The following is a 10617-nucleotide window of genomic DNA, read 5'->3' as shown; positions in this document are numbered from 1 at the left end:
GATTTGGGATGGGATATGGGATTGGGACTATAATGGCATGGGATATTGATATGGGATGTGGACATGAGATGACTTTGGGATGGATATGGGATGATATGAATATGGGATGTGGGGAATTAGATGGGGATAGGATGTGGGAGTTGGGGGTATGGATATGGGATGGGATATGGATAGAGGATGAGATATGAGGATACAGACATGGGATGGATTTGGAATATGGTTATGGGATGGATATGAGGGTATGGATATAGGATGGGCTATGAATACAAAATGGGATATGGGATGGGATAAGGATTGTGGCATATGGATATAGGTTATGGGATGGCAATGAGATGGGACTGTAGTGGTGATGGGGTCATAGGGGCTATGGGGCTGGGATGCTGCAGTCACCTGCCCCCAGAGTCCCCCCCGGTGTGACATGCAGAGCCCCACAGCCGCTCCTCTGCCTTTTATTCATGCAGAGGTCTGGGGGGGGCGGCATCTCCCAGTCCACCGTTATCACAAAATAAATCTTATTTACAAAAATAAAGTGTGTGCCCCCCTCAACCCCACCCACCACCCCATGGGAACAATGCAGTCAGAAGGAGGGACACCAGGGGATCTGCAGAGGGGTGCCTCCAACTTTGGGGTGCGACACGGTAGGGGTGACACAGAGGTGTCCCCAGCGGTGACACCCCATGCACGTTGACAAAAGCAACACCCAACAGCGATGACAGCTGTTCCACGCTGATGTCACACACGGTCCCCTCTGGTGGCAGCAGAGTACACCACCACGTCCCCATCCTGGTGGCACATAATGGCGACAGCGCCAGAGAGCTCCAGTGTTACCAGGTCCGGCTGGAGGCAGGCCTGGGGGGTGACAAAAGACAGTCAGCAGCTTAGCGATAGCACGGTGACAATGTGGGGATGACTGTGCCTGTGCCCATGTGGTGCTCAGAGCACAGGGAGCAGTTTCACCCGAGTGATGGTGACACAGCGGTGTCCCGGAGTCACTGGCGGTTGTCCCAGCATCACCTGGTGGTCATAGGGGGGCTTTTTTTGGTGGGAACTGTCAGTTTCTGCAGGGAGGTGTGGGGAAAAGATAAAACAAAATCAATATTTTATCTTAACAAAAATGGGAGTTCTTCAGGGCGATCCCACTGGGATGGAGTTGGGGGGGGGGGGGGGGGGGGAAGGGGGTATCACTGCATGAGGTTGTTTCCAAAGCACTCACTTGAGAATCCTGGAGGACTCCAGGACCCCCTGGTCTCCCCAAAACACCTCTGGGACATCTCCAGACCCGACCGAGGAATCCAGAACCCTCCACACCCACATGAGGACTCCCTGAATGCCCCAAGACTCCTCTGCGACATCTCCAGACTCTTCTGGACGAGTCCAGGGCTCCCTGGCCTCCCCCAGATTCCTCCAGGACATATCCAGATCCTTCTGCATGACTCCAGGGGTAGACGTGGGGCTTCTGTAAGGTGGAAAGGGGGTCTGCAGGTGGATGGAGGGGTGGAAGGGGGAAGTTGGGGGATTGTGAGGAGCTTCCATGATGAGAAAAGGGGGTCTAGGAGTGGAGAGAAAGGGTTGTGGGGGGGGGGGAAGGAGGGGAAAAGGCTTCTGTGGGGTGGAAAGGGGGTCTGTGAGTAGAGAGGGGCATAGTGGAGGGGAAATTGAGGGGCTGAGGGGGGGGGGAAGGGAAGAATGTGGCTTCTGGGGGGTGGAAAGGGGGATCTGTGAGTGGAGGGTGAGTTATGAGGAGTGAAAAAAGGGGTGAGTAGAGGCCACCATTGGGAAGAAAGAGGGTCTGGAGGGTGCTGTGGCGGAGGGGGGAGCAGAGAAAGGGGTGAGTGGGGCTTCTGTGGGGTGGAAAGGGGGCCTGGGGAGGAACTTGGGAGGTTGAGGGGGGTGAAAAGGGATGAATAGAGTCGCTAGGAGAAAGAAAGGGCACCTGGGGGTGAAGGGAGGGGTGGAAGGGGGGAACCGAGGGTCGTGAGGGGCTTCTAAGGGGTGAAAATGGGATCTGGTGGGTGGGACTGGGTGTCAAAATGGGCGAACAGACTGCAGGGGTCAGGGAGTGGGGAACAGAGAGATAGAGGGGACTCTAAGGGTCAGCAAGCAGAGCTGGAAGGGAGGACAAAGGAGCCTGGGGGTCAGACAGACGGGACTTGGGGGTGGCGGACTCTTGGGTTCAGAATTGGAGGACTTGGGGGGGGGGGGCTGGGGGGAGGGCAGGGGATTCTAGGGGTCAAAATGGGGACTAGGAGGAACACTGAGCTGGAGAGGGGAAGGGAGCTGTAGGGATCAGAATAGGGGAATTGTAGGGGGATAGTTTGGGGGGGGGGGGGGGGGGGGAAGACAGGGGAACCTGTGGGTCAGATAGAGGGGACTGGGAGGGAGGGGACTGATGGGGACAGCATAGGGAGAGTAGTGGGGGGGAGAGGGGGGAAAGAGGACACTGAGGATTAGAATAGGGGACTGGGGGGGGCGGGGCAGATAGGGAACCTGGTGTAAAATGGAGAACGGGTGGAGGGGCACTGAGGGGAGGCACTGCGGTGCGGGGTAGAAGAGGACTCCTGGGATCAGAATGGGGGAACTGGAGTTGGGGGGGGAGGGGGGGAGTGACCCTGGGGGTCAGAAGAAGGGACTGGAAAGGTTTGGGGTGATTCGTGGGGGCCGAGGGGAGGAGAAGGGGGTGAGGGCAGGGAAATACCCTGGGTGGGGGGGCACAGGGCATCTCCCGCCGCCGAGCAGAGGCCCTGAGCACCGCAGCGGCCCCACGGGGCCAACGCAGAGCAGCACGCAACCCCCCCACCCCCGAACACCCACTCGGAGAAGCTGAAGCGGCGCTCGGAGCCCCGGGGCTGCCCGGCGGCGCTGCAGCAGCGTTGAACCCGGCACGACTTCCGCATGGCGACCGCCGCTGCCTCGGGGCTCAGGGTGATGACGACACAGCGCGGGCCGGCGCGGGCCGATGACGACACGCCGCCAAAGGAACCGCCAGCGCATGCGCACAGACACGGTGCTGCTACGGAGCCGCTGCCGCGCATGCGCATTCGCCTCGGGGACGGCGTCCCTGCGCAGCGCAGCGCAGCTCAGCCTGCACGCACGGCTGGGGGGGAACGGAGCGCCCGCAGGGACCTCCTCGGGAGGTGGGGGGGCGGAGCTGTGGTTATGGCGGCCGTGAGTGGGGCTGTGGGGTCGGAGATCCGCAGCAAGATGCGGCGAAACAATGGGATCGGGGCAGAACGGGGAGGTATGGGAAAAGAGCCAAAGAGCTGTGGTCCGTGGAGTTCAACCCAGCTGGCGGCCGGTCACGAGTGGTTTCCCCCAGGGCTCGGTACTGGGGCCGCTCCTGTTGAACATCTTTATCAATGGCACTTGTTGTGTAGTCCCCCAGGTCCTCCAGAGCTGCGCTGGATGCACTGAGCAGCACGGCGTGGTGCAGGGGATGTACCGCCTGTGCGGCGTGGCGTCCAACATCCACAAACTGCGGTCAGAGTGCTGCGACTGACACAGCTGTCAGTAGGGGCGGAATGGGGCACGTGCCACGTTCTGGGCGTTCAGAGGGCAGCTCCGTGCAGGCAGCGGTGGTGCGCCAGGCTTGTGGCTGTTGGATAGAACACAGGCTGCTCAGTAGACAGGTCTCATCTAGCGTGGCTTGTGTGTTGTTGGCGACCGAGTGCTTATTTCTTCCTGTAACCCCTCCCTTTTCTTGACTGTATTTTGTATTGCTTTCTACTTCTTGTTTTCCCCTTCTTCAGCCTCCCCTGCCCGTTGCTGTGTCCTTCTCCCCAGCCATGAATGTGACTCCGAGCAGAGTCCTGACCCAACCCAGGACAGCTACGTCTGTGGCGTTCACAGCGTGAGCTCCCTCTGCAAAATGTACTTCAGGGAGCTCCCAAACCCTCTGCTGTCCGACCGGCTGTATGAGCAGTTGTCAGTAAGTACAAGGCACTGTCTTTCATTTACCTCTTCCCTGGGCCTCATGGCGTACACATACATCTGCGCACCTGTTCTGGTCTTCATTCTGTTTAAGTTGGGGTTTTCATAGAGATCCAAAGGGTGAATCTGTAACACAAAGACATTGTCTTCCAGTGGGTAGGATAACCAAGTCTTAGCAGAATACAGCACCTCCCCCGGGACTGTGATGGCTGTGCTGCTGCTTTCTGATCCTCCCTCTTACCTGTGGTTTTCCTTTACAGGACACAGTTCTTTATCACGGCGCAGGTCCCTGTGGGTGTCTTCTCCTTCCACAAAGCTGCTCACACTGGAGGAGGCACAGGCACAGACACGAGGCCACAGCAACTCTCCCGTTGTGTCAGACAGCAGAGAGATTGAAGGCCCCGCAGCTTTACAGGGGAAATTCCACCCAGTCAGTGGCTTTCCTTCTGAAAGGTAAAGAGGAGTTTCTTTTCCAGCACCTATCATAGTTGTTGGAGTGGGCTTTTTCCCCATTATGTTGCTGCTGCAAAAACTTGCTGAAACTAAGTTATCCTAGTCATGCCTGGAGTGCAGTAGCGAATTTCCACTTACTTTGGACTCTGAGGATTCAGCTAGCATACAGCTGCCCCATGGGCTCAGTTTAGCCACACAGCGGCGCCGTTCCTTTCTTGTTAGGCAGGCAGTCACGAGGCGTATAAAGCCATCTGATGTCTGTCCTTGCCTGTGCTACCTGTACCTGGAAACACTGGGGTTTTCCAGATTTCAGGACCACGTGCCTGAAACACATTCTGGTTCTCCTCTAGCAAAGCTGTTGGACAGGACAGAGTTGCTTGCGCTAGAAATTCAACATGGCTGGCAGCGGGAGGAGCTATAAGAATGGAAACATCCTCAACTGTTTGAAAGAGACTGAGTCTGTAAGGTGTGTGTCAGCAGAAACCAGGCAGGGCTAGGAACAAGCAACTGCTGGCAAGAGCTCAGCGCAGCTCTTCCCTCACCCTGTGCCACAGCTCACACCATTCCCTCTGTTTTCTCACTCTAGAAAAAGTCCAGCCAATGAGATGAAGAAATGAGCAGCTGGCATTCCTGCTTCAGCCTAGGAAGATCACCCTCTGTGGCCAAACAGATTGCAGCACAAACCCAGGAGCCCTCAGAAGCAAAAGTCATGGCCGTGGCAGGTAAGGGTGCAAGGCCAGCTTTCAAAAGACTGCTTTTCAGCAGCATAGAATTCATGCTTTCAGTATGCTTGTACCTCCTTCTAGCATTCAAGCCTGCACATTACATCTTCAGTTCACCCCTGTCTTTCCTAACTGGGTCTCCTGTTAACTCAAGATCTGGAGCTGACAGAGCACACTGTTCTCGTGCCTTTTTCCCTGAGTAGTTTTTGAAAGACAATACATGGGCACCCCTACAAGAAGTCTCAGAGTGTCTCCTTCTGACACTGTTACTAAGGAAGTAAGAATACATTTCTGGCTCCATTCTGTTTTTGTGTCAGAAGGCAGACATTTAAACTACATAAAGGCACTTTCCCACAAACATTCCCACAGAAGGAAGGCATCCAACATCTTTCTGTAGCTACAGAGACTCTGACTTCTCAACCCTTTTGGTGTATATTTTACTGTCTGTATGGCAATCAGGTACACAGATTGTAAGGTAAACAGGAAGAGGACCAGAGAGGTTATTACATTTACAAAAAAGTAATGAAATAGAGAACTTACCCATGTCCTGGGCTCACAGAAGGGATCCAAGGAGAGTGACTTCCAGATAGAGAGCCTTCTTTCCTGGGAGTCAGCCCTTAAATGGGGTCTAGGAGCCAGGCTCCACCCCTTCCAGTCACTCAGGTGAAATTGCATTCACCTGTGCCCGTGGCTGACTCAGTGCTTGCCTCAGGTGGTCAATCAGAGGTTCAGGCCGTGATTCAGCAGTTCCCATACACTGTCTCTTTTCAAATTCACAAAAAGTAACTGTGCATTTTTGCAGAAGAACACAGCACAAATCCTGAAGTGTGGGCCAGCGGGGAGTTTTATCCCGCCTTCTCCCTGATGCAGGTTTAAAAAAAGGCACTATGACATTCCTGACTGCAGATAAGCAACAGCACAGATGCCTGCCATCCCCGCAGTAAAAGCTGGTCTTGGTAATGAAGCAGCTTCTCCATCTGTATCAGGCAGTGGTATCAGGGCAGTGCTCTTCAGAGCTTGGTTTTCCTTTGAAGGACTTTGTACAGCTGACCTCACCTGCCTTTCATTCCCTGCCATCTCCTCCTTTCTCTTCTGAGGGGAAAAAGGCAGCCTTGGGAAGGAAAATGATTTGAGGGCACTTAATGAACAGCTGTTGCTAACTCCATACGGTGAGCATCTTGCATGCTGCTTGAAGCCTGCTTGAAAAACAACACCAAGGCATTGCCTCCTTGGACAGTGACAGTTTGACGCTCACCCCTGTGCATCTGCTCGTTCCTAGGTGAATCTAACCGGTTTCGACCCAGAAGACCCAGGCCCAGTAGTGGTGCGCTGTGCACGTCCTTCAGTGCAGAGCTGTCAGGAAGCACAAATCGCTGCACTTCTGATGACAACAACAATGGGGATAAGGAACAACAGTGGGGATAAGGCACTCATCTGCGTTCCTGCCTCTGGCTCTGCTGAAGATGCTGACCTGAGCCCACCAGCCATGGCAGTCGCTAGCCTGGATTGTGACTCAGTGTCCTTCCAGTGCAGCCCACCTCATGCAGAGTCTGAGTGCCCGGGCAGCAGCACCTCCATGAGGAGCAGGTCGGCATCGCCGAGGAGGACTTATAATCAGGCAGCCAGTCCCAGGCACCGGGAGGCACACACAAGCGTGATGCAGTCACGCTGCTCTCCGAATTCTGTGCTTGAGTAATCCAAAGAAATCTTTATGCCATGATGAGCAAACCATGCTATCTACCAAATGATGTCAAAGTCTTCTTTCTCACCCTTCACTTCCCTTTCCTGCACGTGAAGCAGCAACCTGCTGGCATCGGGGGGCTTAATTTGCCATCAGAGCGTGTCAGTGGTCATCAGAAGGCTTTGTTGGCTGTCAGAGGGCTCCACTGATCATGAGAGATCTTCCCTGACCATCAGAGGGCTTCATTAATCAACAGAGGGTGTCATCGGTCATCAGAGAGGAGATTGGAGGTGCCTAAGGGAGGGGATCTGGGGACTCCATGTTGGGTAATGGTGGAGGGGAACCGGGACTGAAGGAAGAGGGCTGAAGCAGATCCAAGGGCGGGACAGTTGGCTGCGATAAGGGAGGGGGCAAAAGAAGAGCGACCTGGAGACATGGTGGCCATGGAGAAGGTGGAACAAAGGGGGAAGGGTTTGGGAGGAACTGGAAGGAGGAACTGGGAGAGAGCAGAGGGAGGGTACTGGGGCTGCTTGGCAGCATGGGGAGCTTCGTTCTTTAAGGATTTTGGAGCAGGCAGTGGAGAGGGGATAGAGTCCCACGGGTGCAGGGCATGGAGCTGGGGACCCCTCCCAGCACTTATGGGTGGCCTCTGCCAGGCAGGGACAGATGGGAGAGGTCCCTGCTGAGCCTGGGGACAAGGACACAGACACACAGAGTGTGGCTTTGCTGAGGGCTTTATTGGTCATTGCAGGATGTCGGTGATCATCAGCATCTTCATTGGTCTTCAGAGGACCCCACTGGTCAGCAGAGGATGTGAAAAGGTGTCACTGACCACGGAGAAGCCTTGTCCCTGCAGGGTTTGTGCCCCAGGATTGCGGGCAGGAGAAGGGCTGGCAGCAGCCCAGGGCAGGATGTGGGTTCCTTGGGGACAGCAACCACAGCCCCTGTCCCATCTGCACAGTGACCCTGGGCCATCCCTAGGACACCTCGAGACCCTCCTCCTCTGCGCAGCCCCACAAAGCACGAGGGAAGGTCTGGGGGTGGCAGCGGTCCCCCTGGAATGGGACAGGGATGGTGCCCTCTATGGCATCCATCCCCAGGCTCTGACGCCCAGTGCTCAGGGCTCCCGAGAGACCCACGGTCCCTCAGTGTCTCTGTTCCAGTGCCACCCTTATCGTAACAGACTTCTTCCTTATGTCCAACCTAAAGACTCTGTCCCCTTCTTTCTTGCAGCCCCTCTTGAGCTACTGAAGGCCGCTCTTAGGTCTCCCCGGATCCTTCTCCAGGCTGCCAAGTTCAATGCATACCAATAAATGCTTCATGGAGACAAATCAGTGGAACTATAAAGACTAGAATGTCTTTAACCTCAACAGAGTAATTTTCAAAAGTCAAATGGGCTCTGTTATAGAAGCTAGTTACGTGATAGCAAATCTGACGGCAGGAAAATCCAAACCATTTCCCGATGGTGACTTTGTTAAGCAATGTATGGAAAACACAACAGGCATAATGTGTCCTGATTTAAAACACAAAAACCAGGTGTCTTCTGCGTCTTCTAAGGGTTCCTACTGGTTCTCCAGGAGTTTCGCTAAGGAAAGATGCTGGGTTGACAGTATTGGCTTCTACATCATCCTGCTCTAGTGCAACTGCTACTGTTCTTCCCAATTTCTTTCTTTCCTTACAATCCCTGTTTCCGTATACTCTGCAAGCCCCCTCTATTAATTTGCCCAGGTCCCTTAGCTTCCCAGGTACCTCACCCGTTCCTTTAATCTGTAGAAAATAAAGCCATCCTTGCCCTGACTAGCAAAAGACCTTGGGAGGTGTAAACAAGTTCAGCAGACATGGAGGGACAGAGTTTCCTCTTTCAGAAAAGCTGAAAGATTGTAACTATTCATGTCAGACAGACCCTCTCAACACAGTCAGGAGTTGTCTAGCTTGTACACCTGGCATGGGTGTGAGCAGAGGCTATAAAGACCATGGGCAAGCCCCACCAAACCTGAGGTGGCTTGACAGCGAAGAGTGGAGAAGCCCAGCTCCAGTGTCATGTACTTCAGGGCAGGATGGAAGATCCAGCACTGCCACACGCATTGGCAAGAGGGTCACGTTTAATAAGTGCATACTGACCAAGTGCATATTGTTCATCACACACAATAAAAGTTTTTGTTGTGCACTAACAACGGAGTCGGTGTCTAATTGCCACAGGTAAACCTTGTTGTTATTTGTCTTCCTCAACCTGTATGAGGACCTTTGGACAGGATTTCAAAAGGGCATGGAGGGGTTTTACCAGTGTTCCATAGTGGTAGGCGGCACCACCTGGTCATCCCCAGGAGACTCTGGAGCTCCTCAGCTGTTTGAGGTTCTGGAGTGTGGCAGATTGTTTCCTTCCTGGCAGTCCTCAAGGTTCAAGGCCCAGCTGTAACTTCCTATCCCAAATAGGGTCACTTGCCGTTGAGTTATTTATGCCTTCTGTTGAGAAACCTGATAATCATTTAAAGCAAGAAATTCATTGCACGCAGTCCTCTTTTTGTTTCCGTGGCATCCACATACTGCAGTAAAGTTCCACCATGGGATGGAGCCAAATCTCAGGCTCATGAGTTGACCAGTTCTCAAGAATCATTGGGCCGTTCTCCCAGCTCTGGGTAACACTGTCCAGGTTAACCGAGTCTCTTTCCTCTCGTATTAGTGGTCTCCTATTCAAAGGCAAACAACCTTTGGCTTCCTGTGGCGAAACCAGGCAGAAAAGGCATCCTTCAACTCTGGAAGGTAAACTCCACCTACTCATTCCCTAACTTGGTTAATAAAATGTATGGATTTGCCACCACGGAGTGTATACCTTCAACAATTCTATTACTTGCCCTCAGATCTGGTGCCAAACTATAGCACTTGCTGTCCAATTTTCATCGGCATGACTGGAGTGTTGTATTAGGGCTGCATTTTGGCTCTGCCAGGTATTCCTGATACCCCCACTCCTAAGCATTCCTTATTTAAGATTTCTGTAACTTCTGGGGGTACAACATTGTTTTTCCAGTTTGTGTTAAAGCCAGACTTACAATTTTCCATCAGTTAATTCTCTTTGCCCCTTAGCTCCAGTTTTATTGAATTTAAGCTCTGGATCCATTTGTTCTAATAAGTCTTGCCAGAGTAGCGGTTTTGGAGAACTTGGCATGTACAAGAATGTATGTATTCCTACTTGTTTTCTCAGCCTATACTTAATTGATGCCGAAAGGTAAGCTCTTTCTTGTTGGGCAGTCGCTCCTACTACTGCTGCAAAATCATCTCCGGGTGGTAAGAGGCACCCGAATACACCAGAAAATAAACCTGCTCTCCTAGCTGCAATTTAACCAATGGATCTGCTAGGGTCAACTTGTCAGGTTCCCATCATTCAGCTTGGTAGGATTTTTCCACCAATGTGCCATTTCCCTGCAGTTTGCACACTGCTTTCGGTCCAGCGGGGGTTTTTTGGGCAGTGTTCCCTTTTGTATGCAATTAATTCCAAGATGTTCTTCCCCTATCTTACCCACACATCCTACTTGGTCATGGGCCCACATATCTAACTTGTAACTTGTAGGATTAACTGTATCAATTCTATGATCCTATGATTCTATGAGAGGCTGGCACCAGCCCCAGGGACGGAAGCCACGTCCACAGCCAGACAGTGTGGCACCAGGCGTAGGGCCTAAAGCCAAAGCCAGAGACGCTGGCACCATCTCTGGGACTGAAATCCACAGCCAGACAGGCCAGCATTGGCCCCCCGGCCTAAAGGCATTGCCACATCCAGAGAGGCCTACACCTGACCTGGGGCCTAAAGCCACATCCAGAGAGGCCTACAGCTGACCT

The 10617-nt window shown here is 53.3% G+C and overlaps 1 non-coding gene and 1 pseudogene across 2 annotated transcripts in view; one reads left to right on the top strand and one right to left on the bottom strand.

Moving 5' to 3' along the window:
- Positions 1-432: 432 nt before the first annotated feature.
- On the bottom strand, positions 433-2933 carry LOC107049794. Its single transcript, XR_005840183.2, has 2 exons — positions 2812-2933; positions 433-1058 (listed from the first exon to the last, which is right to left on the bottom strand). It is a non-coding gene; the product is annotated as an uncharacterized LOC107049794 (transcript).
- Positions 2934-3061: 128 nt separating this feature from the next.
- Positions 3062-10617, top strand: part of ARHGAP33L2 (Rho GTPase activating protein 33 like 2) — a 56233-nt pseudogene continuing 48677 nt past the window's right edge. The window contains exons 1-3 of the transcript NR_171280.2: positions 3062-3134; positions 3747-3925; positions 4188-4380. The product of NR_171280.2 is annotated as a Rho GTPase activating protein 33 like 2 (transcript). The remainder of the gene's footprint in view (positions 3135-3746; positions 3926-4187; positions 4381-10617) is intronic.

This window comes from Gallus gallus, chromosome 16, assembly GCF_016699485.2.
Source record: "Gallus gallus isolate bGalGal1 chromosome 16, bGalGal1.mat.broiler.GRCg7b, whole genome shotgun sequence".
Classification (NCBI taxonomy): domain Eukaryota; kingdom Metazoa; phylum Chordata; class Aves; order Galliformes; family Phasianidae; genus Gallus; species Gallus gallus.
Note: the sequence above shows the minus strand (reverse complement) of the source record. Positions and strands in the feature narration are given on the sequence as shown.